The sequence below is a fragment of the Anopheles moucheti genome, chromosome 2, assembly GCF_943734755.1.
Source record: "Anopheles moucheti chromosome 2, idAnoMoucSN_F20_07, whole genome shotgun sequence".
NCBI classification, from domain to species: Eukaryota; Metazoa; Arthropoda; class Insecta; order Diptera; family Culicidae; genus Anopheles; species Anopheles moucheti.
This window is the reverse complement of record NC_069140.1, coordinates 72600083-72611007: the sequence shown is the minus strand read 5'-3', so window position 1 is coordinate 72611007 and position 10925 is coordinate 72600083. Positions and strand designations below refer to the sequence as shown.

The 10925-nt window shown below is 42.9% G+C and overlaps 1 protein-coding gene across 4 annotated transcripts in view; it reads left to right on the top strand.

The window, feature by feature from the left end:
* Positions 1-1105: 1105 nt before the first annotated feature.
* The window catches only part of LOC128298440 (plasma membrane calcium-transporting ATPase 1), a 52257-nt gene continuing 42437 nt past the window's right edge, over positions 1106-10925 (top strand). For all 4 annotated transcript variants that reach the window (XM_053034189.1, XM_053034191.1, XM_053034188.1 and 1 more), the window contains exons 1-2: positions 1106-1270; positions 9124-9737. The gene's annotated coding sequence lies outside the window, so the exon portion shown is untranslated. The remainder of the gene's footprint in view (positions 1271-9123; positions 9738-10925) is intronic.

The window sequence follows — 10925 nt, the reverse complement described above, 5'->3', positions numbered from 1 at the left end:
TGGGGGCTAATATAGGGCTATAAAAGCACCCATGATGGAGTCAAGCGAAATATGCACTGCGGTGTATGTCTTCGTCATGAATTTGCGCTAGATGCACCAAATTGATGGTGCAGTAAAATGTCGGTATGTATTTTGGTTTTGTTGAAGCCTCAGCCTTAGAGAAAAGAGTTTCGTGAATTGAATGGAGGTATAAATAGTCTCTATTTTACATGCATTTTCGGACACTGATTCCAGTGGAACAGCATCATCAGTACCGTCATCAAACCGTCATGAGTTTGTCTCGTCTTGTTTTCATGTGATCGTAGCGTAAACTATTGTAAATACATTAGAGGAGCAGATATTATGTAGCAAGAACTCTGCTTGAAACCATATGTGCGATTATATTATCTCTTTTATGACGCAGAATATCACATGCACATTCAGAGATCGGTATCGCTGAAGAAAATTGTAACCCGTTTTAACCACTGCAAGATGGCACTGGAGCTATTGTGCGATGTAACAGGGTCATTTACGTTGTTAAGGATCTCTTCGGGCACAGGATGAACCTGAAGCATGGTAAAAAAAGCACATTCATACGACATAAATTTCTTTCATTTCCTTTGGTTCTGCCGGCAGCATGATCATGACGGTGGTACCGGATGCACGAACATGACGGTGATAAATGTGCGAATAACGCTTTTTTCGCTATGGTAGCAGATGCAGAAGACTCCTCATTGTTATTTTCTGCATGGAAACAACTGTATTTCACACAATTGCTGGAAAAATTGGTTCGCTTCTGCAGCGGCTTCTCTCATGTTGTTTACGTGAGCTTCTTGTTCTTCTTCTTGATGAAGGTGTGACACCCAATATGCTGCCCAAGGTACCAACATCAACAATAGCAATGCCCTCGAAGGTGGGCTAAAACTTGCAAAATGTTGAAAAATCGTCTGAATGTTAATAAAACGTGTTTGCAAAATTAGGTAAAATCTTCTCAAAGCCATATCAGATAAAATTGCTGACCATAATGTAGTAAAAATGCCTTAAAAACACGTGCACTCTTCGACTGTGTACCGTAAATCGACAATGTTAGCCCGTCCGGCTGTCTTTTGCATGCTGGGAATATATTCGATGAAAATACAGCCGTGCCGCAAAGCGCCGTCCGTGTTTTGGAACCTTTTGGATTAGGAGAGTTCCATACTTAGTGAGTCATTAATGGGTTCGTCATTATCGGGCTGTTAACTACTACCCACGCGTTAACGGAGCGTTTTGGAACAGAAATTGGCCAAAATCGGTAAGTTAAACATGCTTGCTATGGGCAGTTTGTGTTTGCTGTACACGTTTCAAACCCTCCTACACCCCGTTTCGCGTGTGATCATTGATTTTTCCGGTTGTAGGTGCAGTATGAAACTAGAAGCGTCTTTTATAAGCTTTCCTAAACGAGCGTAAAAGCATAACTGAACTGGACTGTCTTCAAATGGTGCCCAGTGCTGAAAGGTTTCGATGTGCTCTAAACTGCAAAATTTAACATTCAGGTGCATAGATCCCAATAGGGACGATCGTTTCATCAAAGGTGAAAGCTGTGCTCGTACGTTGTGTATACGCGTGTGTCTGTGCACCGGGTGTTCTTCTTTTTCGCGTTTGGGGATAAGTGTGTGTAGCGAACGTGGTGAAAAAAAAACGCACACTCGCGAGTGGGACTACGTGTGAAAGCACGGCGCTATCGATCGATTTTAATCGTCCAGGTGGCCATTAAACTACTTCTAACGATGGGCCTTAATGCGATGCGAAAGGTTGCGCTTTGAAGCAAGGTGGTACGAAGCGGGAAAAGTGATGCGATTGGTTTTGTTTGCTATGCGTACACACAGAGAATCCACCTACCCGCGGCCTACTGTGCTCGTTTTCTGCTGGATCGCAAGATCTTGTTTCGCGTCGGTCGCTGGAGGCGATGGCGATTACCCAGGGCGGGAAGCGCTGGTTTGTTTACATCCGCAAGGTTGAAGGCTTTAACATCCTCATCCGTGTTGTCGCTGTGGTGCATCGAGACGTTGGCAAGCCGTCGTTGATTTATGGTGCATCAGCGACCTAAATGCATCCGCGTGATAAGAACGCAGTGAGATAGAACGGTGAGCGAGAGCGAGAAAGAGCGAACGAAACAAATCGTCACAGGTATGACAGGTAAACATAAGTGAGCTGCTATATATTGCCGTGTTTTGTCCTCGACCAGCGGCTTTGCCGCTTTTGCACACCAGGCAGTCGAGGATGGCCGTCGGGGCTCATTCTTGCCTATCGACATCCGGGTGGGTAGCCTCAATTAGTGAAGGGAAAAATGTCGTGTGCCCTGAAGCGGAATGACTAACGCATGTGTGTCGGGTAATGTGACCATCTCTTGCCGGAGTGAATGAGCGACATGTTTTTATTTTGTTTTTCTTTTAGAGAAATACCCACTTTGTCGTGGTAACTGTTGGTTCCTGTGCTCTGACTATGCTGGTAACATGGTTCTCCCGAAGGTCGCCAACAAGGTAGCATAACATTATTGAAAAGTTCAAACAGGAAGCTTTCCCCGCTCAGCAAAACCATTCCAATCACGTTTATTGCAGTGTGTCACATAGTTTTTGCTTAAAAACATTCTGCTCAAACGAACGAAGCAATCTCCAAAAGAGTAAGAATGGCGGAAAGTTGTGCTAATTAAGCAACTCCGGTCGCCACCATGGATTGAACATTCGCACATTCGCAAAGAGCGCGTGCCATGGAAGACGGAATTGGTGCAAGGAAATAAGCCGACGAGTTTCGCTTTTCTTGTACTGGTTATTTTTAGCGAATGGAGAAATAGAACAAAAACCGATCCTCCTTCCAGCGTGATAAATTATGAAAATTGATTAGCAATTTCACCAGGGACAATGGCCAAGAAGGAAAGCGTTGGTTTGATTTGCAAAAAAGAAACAGCAAAAATCAATCTCCATTTTCATTTTTATACGTTGGGAGACCACTCTGGCCAGGGCTGGCACATGCATTGTATGTTCCGAAACATCATGCAAAAAAGGCCACTCCACACATTGCATAACAGCCTGTGGTCGGAATTGAATTTTCCACCTTTTCGAGACACGAAAATCGATCGATCGAATGGTGGTACGTTTAGTTCTCGTTTTCTCGACACATCAGCATAAATCGACTGGTGGTGGGATGTGGATCACACACCGGCACGTTGAAGCAGAGTCGTGTGTTGTCTCTCTGCACACCGCGCCATATTCCGTTGGTGAACAACCTGGCCGTACAGTTTCCATTCTACACCTTGCGCACCAATGTTCTGATGCATCTGGTGTCTCGGGCTGGTACTGTGGTTTGCCTGGCATGCTGTGTGTGAACGTTTCTAAATATAAACATCGAACTGCTGCGTGCTTGAAATTGCCGGTTCTCCTTTGGGATTCGGGCATATGTGAGTGTGGTCAACCGTTGAGCAGTGGTTTTTTCGCCAAAAAAAAAAAACACACACATCCCACCGATGCGTTCACGGGTAGGATAAGAATGTTTCCGAGCGGTCACGACTTGCGCTGTTTCGCGTGCGTATGTGGAACGCTTGGAACAATCGTCCGCCGTTTGGCATGGGAGGAAACCGGCCCAAACCTAATGATGATGGTTTCTGTGATGCTTTTTTTTTGTTTAAACTGTTTGCAATATTAATCAATCGACTGTTCCTACGGGGTTTTGCACTATTTTATGTTGTTTATGTGTAGATAATATTATTTGACCACTGGTTCGCATACACGCATAAATTATTCGTGTACTGGCAGTCCTAGAGATAAACGGTTTCTCTTATGCGTAGTCTTTGGAAACTTCACAACTGCGTTAGTTTATAGCACAAAATGTAGGTAAAAGGGCGAACAAAAGTGGTTGAAAATGCATTCTGTTGTCATATAAAACGTTAATTTTTAAGTTATTATTTTATCCTAGCTTATGAAATTTCATACGCCCAAATTATCTTTTTTGAAAAGCTGCTTTTTATTAAACTTAAGGGCTCAGCTTATTTTTAATGGTTTCCCATGATAATTTAATATTGTCTTTAGTGCCAGTTACACTTCGTGCGTTAATTTTGGCTATTTATGTAGTGCTTTGCAGTGTGCAAAGTTCGGGAAAAATTGAGTTGATAAAATGATCATCAAAAATGTCAATAACTTGTAATTTAACCTGTTGTTTGTTATTGTTTGTAGTTTATTGTTTAACTAGATTGTTCAAATTTTCTGATAAAATGATTTAAAGACAAGCTTTAGAATATATTTTTGAGCAGAGTTGCAAGAAAATCAAGAAAAAATAAAAAAAATTGTATGGAAAAAAGGGAATTTTGTACATCAGATATCCTAAGTTCAGAAGAGGACCAAAGAACATAATGCCCTATCCTCACCAATTTGGGCCATTTCTAGCAGCGAAGTTTTATGTCAATTAGTTTAAGATTTCGTATTGCTGGAATGTAATGGGTTAATATGTCTTTTTGAAGTACCCTGAATTATTGAATAAATAAAAAAAAAACAAAGAAGGAAGTCGATTCTGAATCATTAACAATATTGCACCAGGATACGCGAAAATTTGAGATACGCGGATCTTTCCCACATTCCAGCGGTCAGCTATTATAGTGAATGTATTTATTAATTCTGAAATACCTTTTATGAAATGGCGCAATAGTATATATGATAAATCTTGTAAAACAACAGAGCTATTATCTATACCAGACTTTATCAGACATTGTAATCGATAATTTGAATAAGCGATGATGTTGATATTTATATATTTATATTTATATTCCGGCGTTATATGATAAGGATACACAAAAGTGATATCTTATCTGTATTATACCTTAAGTACAATACATTCCTTAAATGTTTGATAATACGTATTTCACTCGATGTGTGGTAATCAGCGTTACGCTTATCGATATCTATTCAAATGGAGTTCACGCAGGTTTGTTTTTATTGTCCATATTATTTGATGGGATGTGATCTCGATTTAGCATTAGTGTTGGGTGAGTCTGATTGAGATTGAAAAAACTAAATGAATCTTCAAACTGAATGAATGAATTTGAATCTCTGTTTCCTCTAAGACCTTTATTTTCTTCTAAGATTTATAAACCATCCAAGGTTAACGATCTCTAGAGAGATTGTCTGCTATGGACCCCTCCAATCCCTATTTGGTTGCTAAACAATAATTTCACCTTTAAGGAACATGATCCCCCATTGCTCTGAGGATGCGTGAACTTTCGAGAGTCTATTTGAATCACTCTTCGATAAAGACTCTTCATAAGACTTCTCAAACGATGCAATTCACAACAATGCAATTCTTTTACTTTATAGGAGGATAGGAGGAAGGAGGGATGGTCAATCCTTGCTACGGGGGATTGGTCCGGATGGGATTTTGCACCGGTCCTGTCGTGTGAAGACCGTCACTACTACTAATACATAATCGGTTCTCCCTTGTCTTAGACTTATAATTATTTTACATGTAGCACTGTTTCACGTATTGGTCTTTAAGGAAGCGTTTCACAAACTTTGGGTTAGGTTTTCGATAAAGTAGACACTCTAATTTTTTTTTGAAAAACGTTGAAAAATAACGTTTTGAAGAGTTTAGCGTGCACTATCCCCAAAAAGATCAGAGTTCGGAATGGAAATTCTAACGAAATTCGAAATGTAGGCACGTTTAAAGGAAAATATTTCGTTAAAAATAATGTAACTAGCTATTTAGTTGAGTTCTACTAACAATACTTCAAATGTTTAGGTGTAATTGTTGAATGCTATTTTCCAAATAGCCTTTAATTATACAACAACTCTAACATGTACTGTTCGATGTTCACAGCTTAATTGCGTGCGTGCGTGTCTCTGCACAGTGAGATATGCGGTAAACACACGGACTCAAAGTTTTTCCCTCATTCTCATCATCGTTCGCTCAGCAGCTTGAGCGGGTGAGTTGTACCGTTTCTCTCACCGCTCGGGAAAGCTAAACAGTGGGGGAGGGCGAAAAAAAAAAAACATTACCATTTTCCAGCTCTTAAGCACGATTTTTCTCACTTTTCCCTTTTGCTCGCCTGAGCAAAAGGAGATAAGGGTTGTTGTTTGCCGCTCTCTCGGTGGTTCTCTCCACGCCGTACCCAAACGGCGTTTCGCGTGAGTGGGAGGGTGGCGTATAGGTCCCCATCTGAAAATTGAGGGACCCTCGATGGGAGCGAACGTCGGGAGCACATTTTCAGTGCGAGAGCACACACGCTGCAAGTTCGCCGCAAGTGGTCGCGCGCTAGTCGCTAGTCGTGGTGCTGTGCTGTCTGCTTGTGGAATTTTGTTCTGAGGTGACGATATAGCGTAGAGTGGTTATGATATTCCTGCCAAACAAAACCCATTTGCTTGGTGTTTAATTAGCAGCAGCACCAGGCAAAAGTTAAACGTTTTGTGAATGAGGGAAAATGGGTGTTGGAAAAACAAAAAGAAAAAGGTCACACACACATACACACCCGCAGGCAATTCGTGTGCAGTGAAGCACAGGTGTTGCCCCAACGGTTGATCGCTTTTGCCTAGCAATCGATGCGATGACCGTTCGCCTTACGAAAGGGACGAGTGGAAAAAAAGGAAACAAATCCGCTCGATATCCTATAATTTCTGTGACCCTGAAATATATGAGCAGCACGAATGTGTGTGAGACAAGTGACCACGGCTGCAAAGGGTGCAAAAGGAATGGTGGAAAACCCAATAGTTGCTAATAGATGGATGATGATGATGATGATGATGTGTTGGCAGTGGTTGGAACATTTTCGACTATAATCGATCAAATCGATCGCCTATCCCTGTGGTTAGTGGTTGGTGTATGTGTGTGTGCGTATTGCATGTCAAGGTGTGTGGAGATACGTTGAAACGCTTGATATATGTGGGGCACATCGCGTCGACATGAAAAGTGAACAAAAATTCGACCCGTGTGTTTGGCCACCCCTACACAGAGGACAGAGATCGCGACTGTGCAGGCGGACAGCGATGATTAGGGGACTATATTAAGCGCACACATATAGATTTCTATATGCCTGGTTCGCATTAGACACCGCGACACCCCGTGAGAGCATCGGTCGTCGCGTGTGGAAAGCGGAAAAATTTTCCTTTCGGTTTTTCACTCGGTCACACGCCGCCATGATCACAAAACCATGTTGTGAATTTTAATTTAGAATCTCTTTTGGGTGTGCGTGTATGTGTGTGAAGGGGAGGAGGGGGGGGGGGGCGAGTTTTGGGGTTGGTAGGGTAGATAGAGATTTTTTGCTTTTTGTTTGTGACAACCTTTTCGGTGATGTTTTATACTCACAGTAAATTAAGCTTAATAATCTAATATTGGTTGAGTTTTATAAAAAAAACAGAAAGTCTCCAAATTTTTGTAATAATTCAAATAATAATTCTAATAGGAAGGGCAAGTAGGAAAATCTGTGCGTGTGAGTGTGTGTGTGTTTGGTGCGTACGTGCAAACGAACCCGTGTATGATGACCGTTTGTGGAAAATCCATTTGTATGTGGGTTCCAATTTTTGGGGTACCCGTTTAATTTGCACCCCCAAAAGACCATCATCATGGGAAGAAATTATGTAATAAGTTTGTGTACGTGTGTGCGTGCGTGTATGTGTGGTGTGTAGCATTTTCCAACTCTCGCTCATTACAATTTCCCTCACCGTGCCGCGATTGATGGTGAGCACAGGAAATTCGCCCTCACGAACACCGAGTGCGCGGGTCGATTTTTCTCATCCGGTGAGATGAGATTTTTAAAAGCGGAAAACTTGTGTGGATGCGCGAAAAATACTCTCCCCGTTTGTTGAAAGAGGTTTGTGCAGCGATGTGTGAGTGAGGTGAAAATCTGCCCAGAGAAGAAAATATCGCCCCGAAAGCTGGTTTTTTTTGTTGTTGTGTTGGCCCGCTCCCCCCCGTATCCGGCCGGGAGAAAATGAGCAATGAGCGGTGTGGGAAAATGGGAAAAGCTCGTCCACTTGAGAGCGATACCCGTGGAGGTGAGATACGTATTTGGAACATCCTTCTGTCCCCGGAGCATCACGCATCGCACATGGAAAAATCAGACAACAATTCTTCAGAGCGAAAATCGACAATCACCACCGGCGAGGGAGAGAAACCTCTCACCGAAGTTCCGGAGTAAATGTGTGCGTTTGTGTGTGTGCGGAGCAAGAATTTTCCCCAAAGAGTAAAATGACAGCGAATGGTACACAGGTTGGCCAGCAATATTGGGACACTTGCTCACAGTTTTCCTCACGACGTTGGGGCGGCCAGAGTCGTTCGTTCGTTCGATGTGAAGGTGAACAGTTTTTCTTGCTGTTGTTGGTGTTGCATTCTTTATCCTTTTCTGGAGCAGGTGGCCATTGGGCTACCCTTGCATTACACAATCCCTCAATTACCTCAAGACACCGGAATACTTCGTGCTCAATGATGATGATCAGTATCGTGCCCGATAGTGTGTGGTAGTTCGCAAAACAGTTGAAGAATATGCCTGGAAAATGCACCACCACCCAGTGGTCCCAGTGGAACGGGAGGGTGGAAAAAAAAAGTATTCTATCTAAGTGACCAGTGGCAGTGATGAGGCCGATAGAGAAGAATAAATGAGAATGAATTATCACGAAAGAGACCCTAAGCTTACTGTGTGGAAAATGTGTGGGAAGCAATTGGAATAGTAGAGGTGCTGTGGAAAACAATGAGAGGGGGAAAATTGCAGTGGGTTTGTGCGTGCAACTGTTGTACTCTGTTTTGGTCCTCCGAAATAAGGGAACAGCAGACCCATGTCCAGGACCAACTACAACTCAGTATTGTTTCGTAACATTCAATGCAAGTTCTGTAAAGATTATATGACAGGTTGGAAAAAGGGCTTACAAAACGAAAACTGTTCGGAACACCCTGCTGAGAGCGTGGGGCAAAACCCTAAACAAAAAAAAAACACAAGCAAAACTGTGCTCGGATAAAAGTTCTCAAGCAAATAGAACCCGGAAAAACCTTCCCATGTGAGATGTTTGTTTGAAGAATGTATGATGAACATTGGCAGTAGGCCACGGTGTTTCGTGCGTTTATGGAGAGCATCCTTATTGTGCGTCCCATCGGTTTGTGTAAATTCCATTTGGTTTTGTTCTATCTCTATTTCAGCCAGCCGCAGTAACACCAATCTCGTGTTGAATTTGTGCGAACCGACCACCTGGAGGACGTACGGGCCCGTGCACAGCTGGAGCACACGCCACATCCATTCGCGCACACGCGGTTACTTGGTGCGCCTGCTAAAAGGGGGTTCACCGCCACGGAGGGGAATGGTGTGTGTGCACGTGCCTCGTGTGTCTGTGTAGTGTGTGCGTGTGTGTTGTGTCTGTGTGTCTAGATTGTGTTGTGTTTCGCCCGTGAAGCTCTTCCGCCGATTGATTTTCCGACTGGATGGTGGGCGGCCAGCGGCCATTCCGGTTCCGCTTCGAACAACGACGTACGCGGGGAGCCAAACATAGATAGTATATATTTATTATATAAAATATACCATCTAAAAAAAAAAAAAGAGGAAAGGAAAAGTGGCGGTGCAGAAAATATCTCATACCAGCCCACAAGTGACCACTAGGCGGCGGCAGATTGCCTGTGTGTTTGTGTGCCGGTGTGTGCCGTGTTCAAGCGTGTTGTGTGGAAGCGGAATTGTTAAGTGTGCTGGCTGGTGTTGAAACCCAGCGAAGCGGCTGTGCACTGCGGGAATTTATTTCGTAAACGTCGAAAGAAAAATCGAGGTAAGTTTGTGTGCGCGTGTATGTGTGTGTGTGTGTGTGGGAAATATACTAAGCAAGAGATAGAAGGCCACAGCTTTTACTAAAGCCCTAAACTCTCCCTTTCGTTTTCCAAATTGTCTCTAATGTCTGATGGGACTTTTCCCACAAAACTTATGCATCTTACGTAGGTTTATTGAAAAAAATACGGCTGGTTTTACATAATTATATGTGAAAAATCGATTTTCCTGACAGTGAGCGGAACGCGAAATCAAACGTCACTTGCGGAAGGGTGGAATGATGAGTAGAAGCGCGCCCAGCAGCGCGCGGTGGTTGAGTTTCACGAAGATCTCGGCCGTTGCTCACTACTATGCCCGTGCAGTGGCATGTGGGAGACTCTCCGAGAGCTCAACCGAGGTGAGGTGACGCAACTCACTCAGTGAAATTGCTTTTACCACCTCAATGTGAGGTTTTTGCATGCGAGTAACTCATTTTCTCACCGTGGTGAAAGTTTCAGCCTTTTGAGCGGCCGCGTATTTGATCGGGTTTTAGGGCGAGTTTTATTATTTTTATCTAATTTTAAGTACAGCTTTTGATAATAGTGCTTTTAGACAACCATTTTAAACTTGGTTTTACATGAAGCACCAATATACCTTTTTTCTCTATTTAGTAGTACTAAGTTGAGTACAGAATTAGTAAAGTAATAGAATAGAATATCTGAAATGGTATCTATCATCTCGGTTTGCTTTTACACAACTACATGCAAAAAATTGTCCGGTGGTTTAAGGGTTTGCCAAAAGAGCTATTCTCTGTCACGAGAGCACACTTTCGTAATTGTTCCACGAGCCAGAAGTGTGCCAGTGAGTATCGATTTTAGGGTCGAGTAGCAGAATATCGTCCACGTTCATCAAGGCTTCATGATTATTCGTTGATTCAGCAGCTGGAGCTTGGTCCGGGGATGGGTAGAAGTGTTCTATTACAATACAGCAGATGCAATTGGACTAAGGCGACACAGTTCTGAGAGATGGCAAGTGTGCAAGAAAAAAGAAACAGAAATAAGCTGCTCGCTGGCCATGTGGACAGCATTTTAATTAATTTCTGTAATTGAAAGTCTTAAAAAAGCAAGATTTGTTAGATGCGATTCCAGGTCTATAAATAGTTGGAAGTGGAAAAAAACTACTTGGGATTTACGTCCCGGAGATGGGCTAGTCT